Source organism: Calliphora vicina, chromosome 1 (genome assembly GCF_958450345.1).
Source record: "Calliphora vicina chromosome 1, idCalVici1.1, whole genome shotgun sequence".
NCBI classification, from domain to species: domain Eukaryota; kingdom Metazoa; phylum Arthropoda; class Insecta; order Diptera; family Calliphoridae; genus Calliphora; species Calliphora vicina.
In genome coordinates this window covers 65,138,911-65,161,021 of record NC_088780.1, presented here as the reverse complement: position 1 = coordinate 65,161,021, position 22,111 = coordinate 65,138,911, and positions in this window count along the sequence as shown.

Genomic DNA, 22,111 nt, shown 5'->3' with positions numbered 1-22,111 from the left:
ATAAATGAATGCAAGTATCGAACACAATTGAGTGGTGTCAAATATACAATGCATACTTGACACTGTATGACACATATAAAAATGCTCTCAATTCTGAGTGACTTATTTGAGTAAAGTTAAATGATTCCGATACATTCTGATTGGCCAAATGAAATGAAATAAGAGAAACTTAAACTATTATCCATGGAACCGAAAGAGATAATTATATAATCATAATAAGTTAGAATAAGTTAGAAGGGTTAAGACTTATTTTAATAATTAGTATATAAGCTGAAGAAAAATAAAAGAATTGGTTCAGAATTTTAGAAAAGCCAACACTGGTGTTTCATTTATTCGGAATGAAATCAAAGTGCATTTTAATGCTCGGCGGAATCGACAGAAGTGCTCAGACAATACTTAAAAACAACCTCTAACACTACATGGCGATCCTGCCAGGAGCAATTGGCACAATTTGTACACCCATTTTCAAGTTGTTTAATTTGGTTTTATTGGTAATTATGTTCGGTAAGGCAGAATCAGTATGTAAGTATTTCAAGTCCGGTCATGCAGAATCAAGTTCAGTCGGGCAGGATCAGTATTCAGTCGGGCAGGATCCAAGTTCAGTAGGGCAGGATCGCCATTATAAAATTTTATAAAATAAGCTATTACATCAATAATTTAAAAAAAAGTTATAAAATAAATTTATATTATTCATTTTAACATAATTTTATAACTATTTTAAGTAATACACAAAAAAAATATACATTAATAAAAACAAACATTTGTAACGGTTCTATGGAGGTAGAAAAATTACTTCCATAATTTTTCTCTTAAGGGTGAGGGTGTAGTGTACCACACATGTCTACCATACACACACATAGTAGTGTACCTCACATGTGCACTATGCACATACATTTGGGCAATCATAAATGAATGCATGTATCGAACACAATTGAGTGGTGTCAAATATAAGTAAATACACTTTTAATTTTTGTGTGTTTTCCGCAACTTTTCAGGTGCGACCTTTATTTTTGAATTAAGAAACTTAACTAAACTATTTATTTTAACATACTTCAAATTAAAATTAATTACTGCTAGATAAGCAATTTTAGTTTTGCATTTTTAAAGTGAAATTAATAATTGCCAAATAATATAATTTTTTATTAGTATTTATCACATAATAAATGCTTCTTTAATATTGACACTGCAGTTTTATTATTTTGTAAAAAACAAATAGGTTAACGAACGTAACATGATACTTATATTGCAAAGACAACCCAACAAATGTTTTTGTGGTTAATATATACCAGCGAGCTGCAGTGAGCTCTCAAATGAGCTCTCTTCTTTTTATTTTCACATGTACGCAAGCACACACATTGTACAAAAACAGTCAGTCTCGCATGAGCATTGATAGAAGCAGGTTGTGTTACGCTTTTATGTTTGTTAATTTCATTATTTCAGCTATTTGTTTTTGCCAGAGAATAATTCTCAACTCATACAACTACAATATCTAAAAACTGTAGTGGTGTGAGTTTGCATTTCGCTGATATATACAATGCATACTTGACACTGTATGACACATATACAAATGCACTCAATTCTGAGTGACTTATATTTGAGTAAAGTTAAATGATCCCGATACATTCTGATTGGCCATGTGAAATGAAGTAAGAGAAACTTAAACTATTATCCATGGAACCGAAAGAGATAATTATATAATTATAATAAGTTAGAAGGGTTAAGATTTATTTTAATAATTAGTATATAAGCTGAAGAAAAATAAGAGAATTGGTTCAGAATATTAGAAAAGCCAACACTGGTGTTTCATTTATTCGGAATCAAATCAAAGGGCATTTTAATGCTCGGCAGAATCGGCAGAAGTGCTCAGACAATACTTAAAAACAACCTCTAACACTACAAAAGGTTAGGAAGTACCGATCTTGAGAAGCATTCAATAAAACTGTTAGAGGGAACCAATCCAGTCAAAGATAAACATTATCCAATTTCCCCGGCAGTTCAAGAGTTGGTGTATAATGAAATTGACAAAATATTAGAATTAAAGGTCATCGAAGAAAGCGAAAGCGCATGGAGTAACAGAACCACTTTGGTAAGGAGACCGGAAAACTAAATGAGGTAACAGTAAAGGACGCGCATCTCCTACAAAACATTAACGGAATTCTAAGTCGTATCGATCAAACCCACTATATTAGTAGTGTGGATTTGAAATTCGCATTTTGGCAAATTCCATTGGAAGAAGAGGCGAAGTCTTACACCGCGTTCACTGTACTGGGGCGGCTACTGTACCAGTTCCGGGTAATGCCATTCGGACTATGTAATGCGGCACAACGCTTGTGCCGCTTAATGGATAAGGTCATCCCTAGCAAGATCAAGTGTAATGTTTTTATATATCTAGATGATCTATTAATAATATCCAATGATTTTTCAAAACATCTAAAACTTTTAGAACAAGTGGCTGAATGTTTAAAAAAAGCGAACCTCACTATTGGATTAAAAAAATCAAAGTTCTGTTTCAACGAACTAAAGTATTTGGGATTTATCATAGGAGGCGGAGCTCTCAAAACAGATCCTGAGAAGATTTCGGCGATACACAAAATTTCGATATCGGCGCCTCTGACGGACACTTTAAAAAAGTCGCCAAAGTTTACAATGACCCCACAAAGTTTGGAATCTTTCGAATCGTTAAAACATTCCATGACAACTGCACCAGTTCTCCGGCATCCAGATTTCACAAAAAGCTTATTTATACAATGTGAAGATGGGTCCAAAAAACTAAATGCCTGCCAAAGAAATTATTCGGTCACCGAGAAGGAATGCCTAGCAGCTGTATCAGCGATAAAACGTTTTAGACCCTATGTGGAGATGATGAGTTTTACGGTTATAACAGACCACGCTAGTCTGAAGTGGCTAATGTCAATGAGGTAATTAAGCGGCCGCTTAGATAGATGGTCGTTAAACCTGCAAGCGTATGATTTTAAAATCGAACACCGCAAAAGCTCTGAGAATGTGGTCGCTGATAATCTGTCTAAGTTGGCGATCGAAGTGGCCGAAATAACAAACGAAGAATTTTTCGATTTTGAAACGAATGAATGAACACCAACGAAGAACTGGCAGAAACGAGTTGGAGATAATGGGTACCGGAAAAATTAACCCAAATTTTAATAGAAAAAGCTCACTGCTCAAAAACCTCAGCTCACGGTGGTATAATTAAAACCCTAAACACATTGAAACGGTTGTATTATTGGCCCAGAATAACGAGTCAAGCTAGGAATTACGTATCAAACTGTCAGGTATGTAAGGAATCAAAACCGTCAAACCAAAATTGGAGACCGGAAATAGGTGAACAAGTTACCACTGATAGGCCATTTCAAAAGTTGTATATAGATTTTTTAGGGAAATACCCGAGGTCGAAAATTCACATTCATTAAGCCAATAAAAGATACCAATCAATACTACACTGGTGCATATTCCTATAAACGCACTTAATGTTTTTCTATAATTTTGTTATATCTTTGTTGTTATCACCCAAAAGCAAAATTTAACTATTTTAATGAGAGACAACTTTTTGAAAGTAAACAAGTTTTTTTCTTATTCTTGTTGTTTGCCTTAATTATGCGATCAAATGTTCTTGGTGCTAAGTGAAAGATTCGTTAAAAATGTTACCAAAAATAAAATATTATCAATTTTAGTTTTTTTCAACCAAAGGTACGTTTCTAATAGTAACATCTCAATTTAATGCAACTTTTTCTATTTAAATCAATAAATTTCATCACTTTTAAAGATGCCCAAGGGAACTTTTTTGTCCGATCAAGAAAGAGAAATTGGACGTAAAATCGATCGTTCGGAAATTTCTTGAAGAAAGGTCAAAATTATGGAGTTCGAAAACCTATAAAGGGAAATACAAAACTAACAAGAAGACAACTTAATCTAATTAAACAAGAAGCAACCCGCAACAAATTGAATTCCACACAAATTAAGAATAAATTGAGTTTTCCAGTGACTTCCAAACATGTTGCCCACATTTTACGAAACGATGAAAACATAAAATGGAAAAAGCCGAAATGTAAACCAATGCTAAAAAAGCACCATAAAGAAAATCGTCCAAAATTCGCAAGAAAATATATGAAATCGACAGATGAGTAGAAAAAAGTAATTTTCTCTGAAGAAAAAAAATTTAATTTAGACGTTCCTGACTCATACTCGTGCTATTGGCACGATTTGAGATCAAACTATGTTCGGATGTAAAAACGTAATTTCGGTGGTGGCAGTGTTATGGTTTGGGCAGCGTTTTCTGTAGTTGGCAAGTCGAAAATATGTTTTGTTCCGACAAAAATGAATAGTGCGATTTATAACGAACTGTTGGAAGATGCTCTGCTTTCATTTATGGATGAAAAAATGGATGAGGATTGCATATTCCATCAAGATAATGCCACAATCCATGTTTCTAAGCAATCGGAATCTTGGTTTAATGAACATAGCATTCCTCTGTATGACTGGCCGGCTTGTAGTCCGGACTTAAACCCAATGTAGAACTTGTGGGGATACATGGCTCGTAAAGTTTATGCAAATAATGCCCAGAATGAAAGCATAATGACTGTCACAGAGCTGAAACTAAGAATTAAACAAGTCTGGGAGGAAATTGATTCCAATATGCTTAAAAAAATTTTGGAATCAATGCCAGACCGTACTTTTGAAACAATCCATAACAAAGGATCATCCACACGTTGTTAATAATGCTACAGTGGCCCATAAATTAAAGTGCGTTTATAGGAAAATACCCTTAAAATGGCTGTTAATCTCGAAAATTAAGTAAAAGTAAATAAAGTACATATGAATTTGTTTTGTAAACAATATTTTAAGTGAAGTCTTAACTAATTTAATAAACAAATTTGTAGCCCCCAAATATGTTCATGTTTAATTTTCACAATCTTTTAAAAAAAAGTAGTGTGCGTTTATAGGAATATGCACCAGTGTATCTGCTATTAGGGCCTAATTGGAAAATGACCACCGGGATTGGGATCTATATTTGCCAGAGATAAAGTGTGCTTTACGAACCTCCGTACACCACACCTTTTTTCGCGTTGTTTGGATACCATTGGTTTTCAAATGGGGCCGATTATAAGTTAGCCCGGAAATTAGGAACAATGAACGAACACCAAATACAAGACATAGATAGAACCGATCGTCTAGAGTTGACGATCGAAAAGATTAAAGAAAATATTCATACGGCCTATATGCGGAACGCAAAAAGGTACTATGACAGGGCACGTATAGCGAAATTCACTCCAGGACAAGAAGTCTTTAGGTAAGATGCAATATAGTCTTAGAAATTATTATCTATTTATAAAATTTTTGTATTCTTACCTCCGTTTGAGTAATATGGTGCAATATTAAGATTAGGAATCCTCAGTGATAAAAAAATTAAAAACTGTGATAACAACATGTGATATTGACGTTTTGTGACTGCTGTTTATTTTGGTAGGTTTAATGTAGTTATGTTGTGCAATTTCAGACCTAAAGAAAAATAAGATGTCACAAAGTATCGATTCATATTTATGGTTATTATTATGGATACTTTCCGTAATGTTATGGTGAAAATCATCCAATTCCTTGTGTTTACTTCTGAACTTTTTGAGTGTAAAAGAGTTTAAGAAGTTAATTAGATCATTGGATAACATTTTTCTCGATCAGAAAGTTAAGAAACGATATAGTTTCTAATTAGTGATAGTTTAGGATTAAGTAATTTATAAGCCTTAAAAGGGCGTTCGATTAATAACGCACATGACTGTGCAATACTGACAAAAAGCCAGTAACATGATAAAATGTTTAATAAAAATAAAATGGGTTTGCCCATACGGTTTCTTTACAACTGAAAGAAATACGGCAGAGTGCCAAAGTTTTCAATGGTCACTTTAACAGGATTGGAAGACAATAGGAAAAGTTGCGAGGATTCCTGTAAAATAGATAAACAAAATTTGTAGTTAAAACTTAGTTTTATATTGCACTGATATACATATATAATTACCTTCTAGCCCGGCTAATTATAAAGTAGAATATGAGACTCTCTATTCAGGGTCATGGGAGTTCCCCACGTTGATCCTAAACATAAACCGCACACCGTTTCCTTCGGCGTAGACTTGAATGATTCGGAGTTTTGTTGCGGCGGTGCTTAAAGGTCTGACATAATCTTGTTTCTTTTGACACAGAGTGTATTGAAAAATTGGGCCAATGAGAAATTAATGTCTCCCACTTATAAATAATTGAAATCCTTTGGGCTGTTGCTCTTTTATGTGCTGTTCGATAGGATGTTGATGTTCTATTTCTCCAGTTTATTGTTGAGTATAAATTTGTGTCTGCCTGCTTGTTGATGTTCGAGTGTTGATATGTGTTTCTCTTGATGGTATGTTTAATATAGTGAGATGTAGATTATGTGAATGACTATGTTTTCTTTTTAGTTTATTTAAATGTTTTTTTATTGTGTTTATACTTAGTTCTTAAATATTTGATGTTTATATGTTATTTAAAATGTTGGAGTATTTTATGGTGTTTTGTTTAGTATTGTGTTTATTGTGTTGTTTCGTGTTTATTCCTACTTCGTCTGGTTCTATTTTGATGTAATAGAAGGTCATACTGGAAACTGCTTTTACTTTACAGAGGTGTACATTTTTAGTAGTAGATAGGAGTTGCCACCAATCATCCATTGATTGGAACGGTTGCCGACGGAAGAGAAAAATTTAATTCTCTGACCCTATCCCTTATGTGTATGTTGCCCTATAATATTATGTTATTTACCGGTATATGTTTTTTTGTATAGTTTTTGTTATTATGTGTGTTTTAAGGAGCAAATGAAAAATAAACGTGCTTAGTTTGAACTGAAGAAACATTATTAGCTATTATTTGCAAAATTCCGTAAAGCAAAGCTAAACGTTTCTCTGAAGTTTTTTTTTTTGAATGAAGAAAATAATTCAAAGATAACCAAATAAAAATTGTAAATATAATAGTTTTAAAATGCAACATTTGAAGTTTTGTTCGAAAGGAAGTGATAATAGTGACTAATAAAATTAAAAAGTAAATGCTTTAGCCGTTATAACTTTTAGTGATGTTTGTGTTTTTTTTATTGATTGATAGATATATGTCTTTTTTAAAAAAAAGGAAAAAGGTAACGAATAAAATTTATTTATTAATATCTATATATCTAAAATCAAAATTTACAGTAGAAAAGGTATACTACGTTTCGGACGGAGCTCGTCAACATTTTAAAAACAAAAGTAGCTTCGCAAATCTTACAGCTCATGATAAAGGTTTTGGAATGCCAGCTGAGTGGCATTTTCATCCTACTGCTCATGGTAAAGGAGCATGTGATGGTATTGGAGCAAACCTCAAAAGAAATGCAGCGAAGTATAGCCTACAGTGCTCTCATCAAGATCGCATCTTAGATGCGACTGCTTTATTCCATTGGGCAAAGAATTATTGTAAAGAAACTAAAATAGTTTTTAGTAGCAAAGAGGATCATGAGGAAACATTGAAAACACTAAAGAGCAGATTAGATGCTGCGGAAACAATCGATGGCACTGCTCAATACCATGCTTTCATATCGCTTGTCGATGGAAGACTCAAATTAAAAAAGTTTTCTGCATCTACTCAATTCGATTTCTTTCCAAAGCCAAAAAAGAAGCCAGCAGCGAAATCAGTAGCTGAATCTAATAACGCCAAGAAAGGATTGACAAAAAAAAGCAGCTAATAAAGGTGACAAATAAGGAGGATAAAAGTATGGATATTTGAAAATTTAAAAACTTCATAAATTAAGTGTAAAAATAGTTATTATATAAATTGATCTATTGTGATTAAGATTAAATTTTACTAAATTATTCATCTTTTTATTATTATTATTATTATATATTAAATTATTATTACAAATAAATAACAAAATTAAATTATTCAACATTTCCATAGAAAAAAAGGGATTTTTATTCCTGAGGTTAACATATTATGGGAATAACAGTATCGAGGCTATGAAATTTTAGTTGGGTATGTTACATACCATCGGAAAGGCTAATGTGTCTAGTTTCTCTGCGTAAGTTTAATTTTTAAGGTTTACACACAAATATGAAAAAAATTAAAATAGTGCAAATTTAAAAACCTTTGTCTTGAGTTACAAAACATTTATTTTGATAGATATCCCACTCGCATCCCACTAAGCGACCAAAAATGTTTTAAAGGAAAAGACCTAAGCTTTCTTTTGAGAAAAAAAAATTAATAAAAAAAGAGTCCATTTTGGAAAAAAAAGTCAAAAAGGTTTTTGATTTTTCCAAAAAAAGTAAAAAATTGTATGTCTTGAGTTACAAAACATTTTTTTATAGATATCCCACTCGCATCCCACTAAGCGACAAAAAGGGTGTTAAAGGAAAGCACATAAGCTTTCTTCTGAGCAAAAAAAAAATTAAAAATGGGTCCATTTTTTTAAAAAAAGTCAACAAAGTTTTTGATTTTGCAAAAAAATTCAAAAATTTTAAATCTTGAGTTACAAAATATTTTTTTTGATAGATATCCCACTCGCATCCCACTAAGCGACCATATAGGTCGCTTAGGAAAAGACCTAAGCTTTCTTAAAAAAAATAAAAAAAAAAATAAAAAGGGCCCATTTTGAAAAAAAAGTCAAAAATATTTTTGATTTAAAAAAAAAAATCAAAAATATTTTATTAAATTTTTTTAATTTTTTTTTTTCGAAAGATTGCATAAATAGCTATCTGAACTATTTGGGACACATTTTGCTAAGAACAATAGGTAATAAGTTATATGGATAAAAAAAACACCTGTTTGGCCAAAATGTCAAATTTTGACCTCCTATAACTCAGAGAGTTCTTGACCGATCTTTTTTGAAAAATGGTGTCCGAATTACTATCCAATAGAACTAACATTGGTGCAAATTTCATCGCGATCGGAAGACATCGATTTCAAAAGTTGGTTCACTTGACGTGAAATGCCCCATAGATAAAAGTGGCAGCTCCTAACTAAATTTGAGTGGAAGAGCTTTTGACCAGGTGCTTTTGTTAACAGATACGTGTAGCGGTACAAAATATAAGGTTTAAGTGAAGTCTTCCACCAAAGGTACTGTTTTTTTTGATAAGTTTAGATAGAAACAAGAAAAGTAAGGAATACAGCATACTCCTAGGCATATGATTAAAACCAGGGACCGTAACAATTATGACATTTATAATAAAAATCACAATATAATTGTTATTTTCTGAGTTTTATACAGCAAAATCAAAATCTAAAAATAACAATTATTTTTGACAAAAAAAATCAAAAAATTACAATTATTTTTGACAAAAAAAATCAAGAATTTCAAAAGCATGTTATTTTATGAAAATATAGTTGAAAACAATCAAAATGGTATGCTTGACTTGACTCTCCGATATTATCCTGTGATGGCTTTTTTCCTTAGAAATTTCAACAATAATTATTATTTTCGGTCCGTGATTAAAACCCATCATAAAATCAACCTTTTATTAATTAGGAAAATTTGATTATTGATAATTTTGCAAAAGAAAATATATAAGATAAATATATTTATTAAGTGTCAGTGGATGTCTATTTTGTGTATAATTTAAGATTTTTGTGTTTTTTGTCATTAAATGTTAGAATTTAGTATATTAATAAGAATCTTTCAGCCTAAATTTGTGAGAGTTTAAAATTTTACGTAATAATAGGTCTTTTCTCTACTATACAAAGTTAGAATTTTGAATATTTTAAACCTTGTATTGGGTCATTTTGGTGTTCCGTCTAAGCGAGCTCATTTAGGCAGGATTAGAGATTTAATTTGGAAAAGAACTTTGTAGGGTAGTAAAGAGGCTACGGATCAAATGATAAAAACTGTTTTTTGTTTACTAATTTCCTTTATTCATTTAGAAAGACCACAAATTAAATTAGTATTAGGATAAATCGTTTGTTTAAGAAATTTTGTTATTAAGTTAGGAACACATATATTTTACATCTCGTTACTTTTAAACTGTTAGAAACATAGGATAGTAAATAAGATTAATTAATGTTTAGATTTAAGATGATTTTTGATAATGAATAGAATATATATTTTTTTAATACATTAAATATGTTGTGCTAATTTTGTGTTTGTGGGTAGAGTCGACGTGCGGTAAGTGGGATAAAACATGGTTGGGGATCATGAAATAAAATAGTTATATTGGAACAATATAGTGATCCAGGATGGGAGGGCAAAATCGTGGGGGTTTACACCATCTTACTCTCCTCCAGCTATGTTATCTGGTTTTTGAATTGAGAGAAGTTAGAATTATTTTTTTTTGTTTCAGTAATTTTTGTTGATTTCAAACTATAGTTTTCAGTTCCAGTTTTGTTTGCGATTTTAGTTTCAGTTTATTTTTATTGTTTGTTTGTCCTTGAGGCTGCAGTGGCGGGATGGAACCTCCCTAGATGTGCCAATGAGCTAGCTGGCATCAATACTACAGTGCTCTTCGGGACATATAGCATAACTTTTTTATTTAAATTTCAATATTTTTTGTATGCCCTTAATATATTCTTAAATATTTTGCAAAGGCACTTTTGAATTTTGATTTTTTTAATTTATTTTTATATCCCCACCTTAGTGTTTAAAGTCCAAATACAAACATACACTCAGCTACACCTCTTCTATAGTCCTGGGAAATTTGATTAAAATAGGACTACCGGTTTAGAAATTATTCGAACCTGTTTTTGAACAGAAAAAACCGAAAACCGGTTTTTAAAAATTACGCTTTTTCGAATTATTCGAAAATCGTTTTTTTGTATATGTCGAATATTTGATAGCTTTAGTCGTAGACATTGTAATTATTTTTTTTCATACAAATGTTGTCACCCATGCCACAGAGACACCTAGTGTTGAGACACAAAACCAATCACAGCATAGCAAAGACAACAACACCTACAGACGCTTTTTGTGAATTCTCGCAAGTAGCACGGACAACACTACAAAAATGCAAGTTTGGGAATACATTTTTTTAATCTTGTGTGATACAACCAAGGCGAATTCATACAAGGTGGAGTCAGTTCTACAAAAACAACGATTTGATAGCTTTAGTCGTAGACATTGTAACTATTTTCTTTCATACAAATGTTGTCACCCATGCCACAGAGACACCTAGTGTTGAGACACAAAACCAATCACAGCATAGCAAAGACAACAACACTTACAGACGCTTTTTGTGAATTCGCCCAAGTAGCACGGACAACACTACAAAAATGCAAGTCTGGGAATACATTTTATTAATCTTGTGTGATACAACCAAGGCGAATTCATACAAGGTGGTGTCAGTTCTACAAAAGCAACGATTGGTCTTAACCCATGGTAGGCGTTCATATTGTTCAGGTTACGATGATTTTCGTCAAACAACCCGAATGTGAACAAAAGAGCGTAAAAATACACACAATTCATTCAGTTTCTTGATGTTGTTGTGGATATTTTTTTTTACCCAAAAGAGCACACAAATTAAATGCCTTTTTTTGCCTACCAATGGTCTTAACAAATCGTCGTCCCGAAGTTATCTTCACGTATATCACAAAATCAAAAAAAATGAGTTACGACCATTTTCTGGGGTAAAATTCTTAGATCTATCGATCTGTTCAATCGACAGGTTTATATCTCTTATAATTTTAGAGATATTGTGGGGCAATTTTGTTGTATATCCATTTTTGCTAAAAATTTAATGAGTTATGATACCGTATGAGCCATTTTTGTGGATATACAATAAAATTTGTATGAAATTTTATAAATATAAAAATAGGGTGTCTCAGTAAGAATGCAATTTTTGATTTTAAAATAAAAACATGGATTTTTTTAGAGATAGTTGTGATTATTTATTGGATTGTAAAGACGACATATTCTGATAAACTACGGAATAAAATATCTGTCAAATGACCACACGGATCTGATGACGAGGTATACATATATGCTTTAAATATCTTTAATTTTTTCATGAGAAATATTTATTCATGTGTACAAATAAAATTGTCGAAACTCTCTTTCTAGCTCGTGTATTAAAACTTGATGATGGAAATTAGTTTTCAATTGTAGATGTTTCAAAGACTAGAGAAAATAAATTGCATTTATTATATTTTATTACTTTTATTTTGGCAAATGGAACTTCTTTAAAATTTTGGATTGATTTTGTTGTCGAATCTAAAATAATAATGACTTATTTTAATTTTAGGAATCGGTCTATTGCACTATATATATATATATATATATATATATATATATATATATATATATATATATATATAGCCTTGCTCGTAGTTTGGTTAATTACGGGCTGCCTCTATACTGGGCATAGGCTGTCTATAAGTTGTCTCCACGTTTTTCTATTCGTTGTCAGGTCCTTGAGGTCACCGATATTGTTAAACGTACGTCCTAGGCTGACTGACATTTCGTTAACTTCTTGTAATGTTGATCTTCGCCAGGTGTTTCTAGGTCGACCTCTTTTCCTGCTACCTTGTGGGTTGTAGTTAAGTGCATGATAACATATCTCCGCAGGGGGTTTTCGAAGGGTATGACCGATCCATCCAAATTTCCTTCTACGGATTTCAATATTAATGTCATTTACTTCTGCTCTTGCCCAAAGCTGCTCATTGGATATTATACGAGGCCAAAAGATTTTAAGGATTCTTCGAAGACATCTGTTAACAAAAACTCGTAGTTTATTTTTAATACCTTCGGTAACGAACCATGTCTCGCATCCATAAAGTAATACAGCTAAGACGCATGATTTGAATATTTGGATTTTGGTCTTTACGCTATATATATTACAGCTCCAGACCCTGTTAAGCTGTGTGAAAGTTCCAATTGCCTTTCTTATTCGGCTTTCGACATCTTTGATTGTACCACCATCCTCAGTCACCACACTGCCCAAATATTGGAAATCTTCAACACGTTGAACATGTTTTTGATGGAGTATTAAGGGGTCGTCAGATCTAGAGTTAATGCGGATCTCCTTTGTTTTTGCTATATTTATTCTAAGGCCAACCGTACTTGATGTATATGCCAGGTCATTTAACTTATCCTGCATGTCACATAGCCTTTGGGAGAGTTCACATTTATCATCAGCGTAATCTAATGACTCAGGGCGGTCGATTGGTCTGGTAGGATTCCACATAATACCTCGGGATTTGTTTTCGTTAGCACGTTTGGAGACTGCATCTATAACGATCAGGAACAGTAGAGGTGATAAAAGGCAACCTTGGCGTACTCCAGATATGGTTTCAAATGGTTCTGATATTTGGCCTTCATGCTGTACTGAACATTTAAATCCGTCGTAACTACTACGTATAATGGAGATGATCTTTTCTGGCACACCAAAATTTCGCAATTTGGCCCATATACACTCTCTATGTATCGAATCAAATGCTTTCTCGTAATCTACAAACAGTAAATATAGCGGAGCGCATCTCAACTGCTTGTTCAATAATTATCCTAAGCGTGTTGATATGATCAATACAGGATTTATTGCCTCGAAAACCGGCTTGTTCAGGTCGCAATCTATTGTCCACATGGGTGATCATTCTCTCCAGGATGATTTTCATGAATACTTTCATGAAAACGCATAAAATGGTAATGCCCCTCCAATTGTTGCAGTCAGTTGCGTCCCCCTTTTTCGGCAGTTTAACTATGATACCCTGCAACCAATCATTAGGAAAACATTCCGCGTTCCATATTTGTTCGAAGAAGGGATGTAGTATTGTTGAGAATAATCCAGGGTTTACTTTTAACGCTTCCGCTGCAATGTTGTCCACGCCCGCTGCCTTCCCATTCTTGAGAGCTTTAATGGCTTCAACAATTTCAAGTTTTGATGGTGCTTCTGTACTGATAGGTAATAAACTGGTGGGGTTATTTGTTATTACGATTCCTTCGCGTTGGACATTTAATACACTCATAAAATGTTGTTTCCATCTTTTCAGTTGGTCGTCTATGTTGGTAAGTAGTTGTCCTTGAAGGTTTTTAACGGGAACGGACCTCCTAGCTCGTGAACCAGCAATCTTCTTGGTTATTTTAAAAAGGTCTTTCATGTTGTGTGCTGCAGCAGCGTTTTCAGCCTCTCTCACAAAATTGGTCATATGTTCCCTCTTATCATCCCTTATGGCTCGCTTGACTTGTTTATCCTTCAGAGTATATTCCCTTTGAATTAATTTCCTCTCACTAATGCTTCGAGTAGCATTGATTTTATTCTTAAGCTTTGCACGCTCATCTATAATCTTCCAAGTTCGCTGTGTTATAAATTCCTCCTTCGTATTTCGGCTTCTACCAAGTCCCTCTATGCAGGCCTCTAAAACAGCAGATTTAATACTTGTCCAGTTTTGTTCAATAGTATTCATCGGGGATGGTTCCATAAGCTTCGTCTCCAGTAGTTGCACGAATATGTTCCGTTGATGTGATGACTTCAGTTTATCTGTGTTGTATTTAACCCGATGGCATTTACTGTTCCTGTTCCGCTTCACCCTCCCAACAATAAAACGCAAGTTACCAACTAATAGGTGATGATCCGAACCTATGTCAGCACCTCGTCTGTTGCGAACATCACATAGGCAATTACTCCATTTAGCACTAACACATATGTGGTCTATTTGATTCTCAGTTTTGTTATCCGGAGATCTCCAAGTTACCTTATGACAATGTTTGTGTGGGAAAAGCGTCCCGCCAATTTTAAATTCATTTACACCACAGAGCTCAACCAGTCTTTCTCCGTTATTATTCATAGTGCCAATTCCATGAACTCCCATGATGTGCTGGAGGTCGGTATTTTCGGCACCAACTTTGGCATTAAAGTCTCCCATAAGCACCTTCATATCGTTCTTCATTATTGTTCCAATTGCATTTGTCAGGGAGTCATAAAAAGCATCCTTTGCATCACTAGTAGCATCCTCTGTCCTCTGTAGATTCCTTCCAGTACCTTTAAATCTCATCATCATGATGCGTTCATTTACGAACTTGTAGTCAAGAATAGCCTTGCGGAATCCATTGTTCACCAAAATACCCACACCATATTGATGTATATCATCCTCACGAGGCATACCAGACCAGTACATTTCATGGCCATTAGTCGTAGTTATCCTTCCACTTTGGTTCCATCTAACTTCACTGAACCCAATAAAAGCCAAACGATAGCTTTCAAGAATTTTACCTGTCTGGGCAAGTCTACCGGGTTTAAATAGCGTCTGAACGTTCCATGTAGCAAATCGTAGTCCATTTTCTAAGCATAAGGTCGTCAACGAATTTCGAGTTGGTTTATTTCTTATAGACATTCTGGGAATAATATCAATTCGGATACGACAGGTTATCAACCTACCGCTCCTATCCTGATGATGGGGCTGCCATCTAGAGCCATCAGACTGGCAAATTTGTGACAGTATTTAATCTGCACGATATTAAGGTTATACCGCCCATGGTCGGTCGCCATTTCCTCTTTGGTTGTAAGCAGGGTGCACCACTTGCCGGCGAGGTTGACATTTGAGTAGGCTAGGCTATATATTCGCATCGCTACCCCTTGCACTATGTACATTGCACTATGTACAGTGTAAATCTCTTAAATTTGAGAAAGTCCCGGTTGTGAAAATTTTTGAAAAATTGTTTTCAAATTACTACCAGTAAATAAAATTACCTCTACAAAACCACCCCCTATTTACTTGAGAGAAAATAATTCAAATTCACTGATTCAGAGCCTGATCTCATTAATAGGAGAGAACTCTTTTTACGTTATCCCAATCAAGAAAGGCACGATTCATGAAACTAAAATACAGGTTAATAGTGAAAACTATTATAGAAAGGTTGTAACATATTTTGAAACTCAAAAGAAAAGCTTTTACACTTATCAGCTGAAAGGAAGCAAGGGTCTACAAGTTATAATAAAGGGTATTGACTGTAATGTTGAACCACTCGAAATAAAGCAAAGCTTAGAAGATAAAGGCTTTAAGACATAAAATGTTAGAAATCGCGAAAAAAAACCCCAACCAATCTTCCATGTTGAACTTGAACCCGGTGACATAAGCCTGAAAAAAATGAAACACATCCCATATATAACCTGAAGTACTTATTGCATCGTAAAATTACGTAAGAAGAACCACACAAACGATTTGGCCCCGTCCAATGTATGAATTGCCAAGAATATGGACACACCAAGGCATATTGCAAATTGCCACCAGTATGTGTTATTTGCGGGGAGTTGCATAACACATCCCAATGTAACAAATCCAAAGATGATCCTAAAATAAAAAAGTAACCACACAGCAAACTACAGGGGTTGTCCTGTCTACTCAATTGTTAAAAAATCACAAAGCCAGAAACCAAAGATTTTCAGAGGATTGTAAATCTTCGTAAACCGCTCAGCCATTAAATAACATAAATTTTAACTACCCCCGTTGCAACAGACATATGACAATAAAGTAACACATGCAAATGTACTTAGAAACAACCAAACTCAGACGCAAGTCCGTCAACTCCAAAACGAAAATGTGAACCCAGAGGTAAGAGAGCAAACGTCAATTTTCAATTTTACCAGACTAGAATCTACAATAGAAACTCTTGTGCAATCCGTAAATAACTTTACAAACTCAATGAGTAACATGATGCAAGAAATGCTTAAGATGCAATCAATGTTATTGCAGGCTGTGCTTAACAGACCATGAACTGCCTAAGAATATGTTTTTGAAATGCAAACGGCATACGCCAACACAAAAACGAACTCGAATATTTTTTAAGAAACCAACAAATTGATGTAATGCTGGTTACTGAAACTCATTTGACGTCCAGAAGTTCATTTCGAATAAATGGATATGTAATATATGACATCAAAGATCCCAGAGGTAGAGCATGCGGAGTCTCGGCAATTTTAATAAAAGCTCGAATCAAACATTACTTAATGTGTGATTTTTGCGAAGATTATCTTCAAGCTACTACAATCTGTCTTGAAGATTTTCATCCAAACTTAGTGATTTCATCGATATACTCACCCCCTAGATTTTCAATTACAGAAAGTCAATATAATAGATTTTTTAAATCACTAGGCCCCCGTTTCCTGGCTGCTGGCGATTATAATGCTAAACACACATTCTAGGGATCACGACTGATTACCCCTAAAGGTCGTGTTTTGTTCGATACAATTTCTAAAATGGATCTGAATGTGCTTTCGAGCGGCCAACCTACTTACTTACGAAAAATACCGGATGTTTTTGATTTTAGCGTGATGAAAAATATCCCTAGAGAAATGATTCAAATTGAATCCTCGCTAGAACTATCTTCAGATCAATGACCCACTATTGTTACTTTATTGAGCCCCCTAGAAATTGTATCCCCGACTGGTAATTTAGCGATGGCAGGCACAAGAATAAATTGGCTCAAATATAAAAAATACCTCAGTACACATTGCTCGGAAAACATACCGCTAAGAACACCAGAAAACATCGATCACTCTCTTATCAATTTCGATAAAAATCTTAAACTGTCTGCTCAACATGCTACTCAAACCCCCTACAAATCAGATATAATAGAATTAATTCTGCAGATGTCGAACGACTCTTAAATGAAAAATGAAGATTTCGAAGAGAGTGCCAATTGCACAGATCCCCCCAATTAAAATCGAAGCTTAAAGATTGTATAAAAAGACTTAAAAAGCTCTTGGAATTTCGAAAAATGGAATCATTGAATAAATATTTAGAAAGCCTGGACGCAACCCCGCAATCGGATTACTCATTATGGCGAGCAACAAAAAGTCTTAAAAGACGCGTTATATGTAAGTCCCCCTTGCGAAATTCAAGTGGTGGTTGGGCAAAAAATGATACTGAAAAAGGGAATCTGTTTGTTAATCATTTAAAAAAAGTATTTACACCGAACACATCAAACGAAGCAATTGAGTTGCCACCTCTTGCACCCCATTTTGGAGCAGCCGTACCCCTGCGTTTTAAGATTCGAGAGATCGAAAATGCCATTGTTGATTTAAATCCCAAGAAAGCGCCTGGTATGGACAAGATCAGCAACAAGATGCTTATGGAGCTACCCCGGATAGCAATAAAAATAATTCTTTTTATTTTTAATGCTATATTACGAGTTGAATATTATCCTCCAGAATGGAAGGTTTCACTGGTTACCATGATACCCAAGCCGGGAAAAGATCACACAAAAGTAGAATCATACAGACCCATCAGCCTTTTGTCTAATATATCAAAGCTATTTGAGAAGATACTTATGAACAAGTTGTACCCGATGTTAACTGAAAACAATTGTATTCCGAATCATCAATTTGGATTTAGAAGAAAACACAGTACTATCGAACAAACCCATAGACTTGTAAATATGGTGAGAAAAGCGTTTGAAGAAAAGAAATACTGTTCCGCACTCTTCATCGACATCTCTCAAGCGTTTGATAAGGTATGGCATGCTGGATTAATATACAAATTGAGTCAAAATTTACCCGCAAACACACATAAGCTGTTGGAAAGCTATTTAACTGGTCAAACATTTAAGGTTAAAGAGGGAAACTTTTTAAGTACTGCACAACCCATTGAAGCTGGAGTCCCCCAAGGCAGTATCCTGGGACCTCTTTTATATTTGATATATTCGTCTGATATGCCAACTAACAATCGCACTCATACATCAACATTTGCTGATGATACTGCTATTCTAAGCATTCATGAAAACCCCTCAAGAAGCATCTCGTTACTTACAAAACCACATATTTGAATTAGAAAAATTGTTAAAACAATGGAAAATTAAAGTCAACGAGAAAAAATGTACACACATAACATTTACATTGCGTAGAGAATCATGCCCCCTAATCATATCAATAACCAAACAATAATTCAACAATCGGAAGTGAAATACCTCGGAATACATCTCGGTCGTCGCCATACATGGAAAAGTCATATAGATGCAAAGTTGACTCAAATGAAATTGAAATCAATTCAAATTAATTGGCTTATTGGCAGAAACTCTACGCTTAGTTTAGATTGTAAACTTCTACTTTATAACATGATCATAAAACCGATATGGTATTATGGCATACAGTTATGGGGCACGGCCTCAGCGTCAAATGTAGAAAAGATCCAAAGACGCCAAAACAAGTTTCTAAAGGTAAGGTCAGATTACGCAAATTATTTGACACAAAATGTTTCATGTGTTTGATCAAAACTATATCATATAATCCATGGGTTGATTTTATGGTCACACTGTACACATTTATTTGCCATATTTGTTTAATCAAACTACACAAAAATACTATCAAACACACGAAGGGCAAAATATATTTGTCTTGTGGTCACATTAATGGTAATATTTGTTCTAAATAATTATTAAATAAAGCTTCAAAAAAACTTTAATTCCTTTCATCAATAAAGAAGACATTTCTAGAAATTAAAATATTACTAGATTTGTCTTTACAATTAAAAGAATTGTGAAATTTCAGTACTTTTATTTAAACGTCAAATATTTTATGTTTCTAGTTTGAACAGAAAATATTTTTCACGGCAAACAAGAAAACAGCCGAATATGGTCAAACAAATTTATTTGCCGGCAACAAAACTCCACGGCAAATGAGTTTGAACTAGAAGAACTGCCAGCTTCAACAATGGCTAATGCAGCCCAATTCGATATTAGTCCTGAGGATGTTAATAGAGTAATTAAAAATAAATTAGACTTGAAAAAATCACCGGGATATGATTTAATAACGCCATCAATGATTAAGAACCTACCAAATGTGGCAATAATTGTGCTATCTATATTGTTTAATGCTATCTTGAAACTAGGAATTTAACCAAAAAATTGGAAAATTTCTCAAATAATAATGATACCTAAACCGGGTAAAGATTTAACCCTGCCATCTTCTTATAGACCTATTAGCCTACTCCCTTGTTTGTCGAAGATATTCGAGAAAATATTCCAGGAAAAGATAATACCTTTTTTGAATGATGGAAACATTATCCCAGTACACCAATTTGGTTTCCGTGAACATCATGGCACCATTGAACAGGTCAATCGTTTAACTGGAGAGATTAGAAAATCTTTTGAATTAAAGAAATATTGTTCTGCCGTCTTTTTAGACGTTGCTCAGGCTTTTGACAAGGTATGGCATAAGGGTCTAGTACATAAAATCAAATGTTTACTACCACTATGTACTCATAAATTGCTGGAGTCTTATTTATCGAATAGACTTTTCAGAGTTAAGTACAATGATTATGTGACGAGAGAATACAAGATTGGAGCTGGCGTTCCACAGGGAAGTGTACTAGGACCTACGCTGTATTTGATTTACACCTCCGACCTCCCTACGTGCGATAAACTAACAATTTCAACATTTGCTGATGATACCGCCATTATTAGCTCAGACGAAAACCCACTCATGGCATCTAGTCAACTGCAGAATTACCTCGTACGTGTGGAGTCATGGTTGAAAAACTGGCGAATAAAGGTAAATGAGCTGAAAAGTAAACATGTTACGTTCGCTCTAAGAAGAGGAAATTGCCCACCTGTCACACTCAACAACGTTAATATACCGCAGTCTGATTATGTCACCTACCTTGGTATTCATCTGGATAGACGGCTTACTTGGCGCCGACACATAGAATCCAAGAGACTTCACATGAAGTTAAAATCCTCTAGCTTTCATTGGTTAATCAGTGACCAATCAAAATTAAGCCTTGAATATAAAGTCATCCTGTATAAGACCGTTTTAAAACCAATTTGGACATATGGAATTCAATTATGGGGAATTGCTAGCAACACCAGTATTGATCTTATACAGAGGGCCCAATCTAAAATTCTTAGGACCATGACGGGAGCACCATGGTACATAAGAAATTAAAACATCCACAGAGACCTAGAAGTGACATTGGTAAAGGAAGAGTTCAAGAAAGTCCGTGAGAAATATATTGTGAAGCTGCGAAACCATCCCAATACGCTTGCAAGACAACTTGTGCAGACCCAAACCCGATCCAGGCTCCGTAGAGCAGATCTACCACCCCGCTAAGATGAGTGACAGTTTACCATTATGGCTCTCTTGCTGAAGAGCAAATAGTTTTAATTTTAGTTATAAGATTTAAATACTTATTGTAAGGTCAAAATAGACAGATTCAATAAATCAATAAAGCGTTAAAAAAAAAAAAAAATGTTTAAAAAAAAATAGTGAAATTGTCTCTTTAATTTAGTGCTTAAATATTCTCCTTTTATTTTTCTGCCATGCTGAGCAAATAATTTCTGTTTTTGCTCTATTTGATCAAACAATTATTTGATGAAAATATTTGATATAGTGTGACCACACGGCAAATATATTTAATGATTCTTTTTCGCAGCAGTTTGGTCAAAGAAAAAGTGAAAAATTAAATTCAGTATATGACAAAAAAAATCAACAAAACTTTATTCAAATAATTGCTTTACAATTCGAAATAACTGATTTAACCTTAAAAAGATATGCAAGATCAAATTATATATTTTGTATGTATTTATATAGCTAGTGGTCACACTATGTTCACATTAAGAAAATATCTGGTTTGCCGACAAATAATTTTGTTTGACTAAAATCAACTGTTTTGTTGCTTGCTCTAAATTTTATTTGTGGTCAGATTCAAGCAATGAAATATTTGACGAAAAACTTCAAATATTACCTTAAGAATGATCACAGTTGCCCCCTGGTATATCCAAAACGCGAAAATACACAAAGATCTAAACATGTCCATTGTAAAAACTGAAATCGAAAAATGTACAAAAATATTTAAAAAAAACTTGAAGTTCATCCAAACCCGCTGGCCCGCAACATATTAGATAACCGTGGCCACACTCGATTAAGAAGGAGGGACACAGCTGATCTAATCTAGAAGGAAGAATGCCAATTTAACTAAAACAACCATGAATACAAAATTTTTACGTCCGGTACTGGCTGGACTAATTAAATAATAATTATTGGATATAAGATTAAATAATGAAGATACAATAAATAAATGATAAAAAAAAAATTACTTCTTTTATACAAAATGTCAAGGAAAGTAGACGATACTATTTTATTTCTGTTTTGTGGCACACAGGAGTCGCTCCAAAGAATCATATGCTCAATATTATAAAATCTTGGAATAC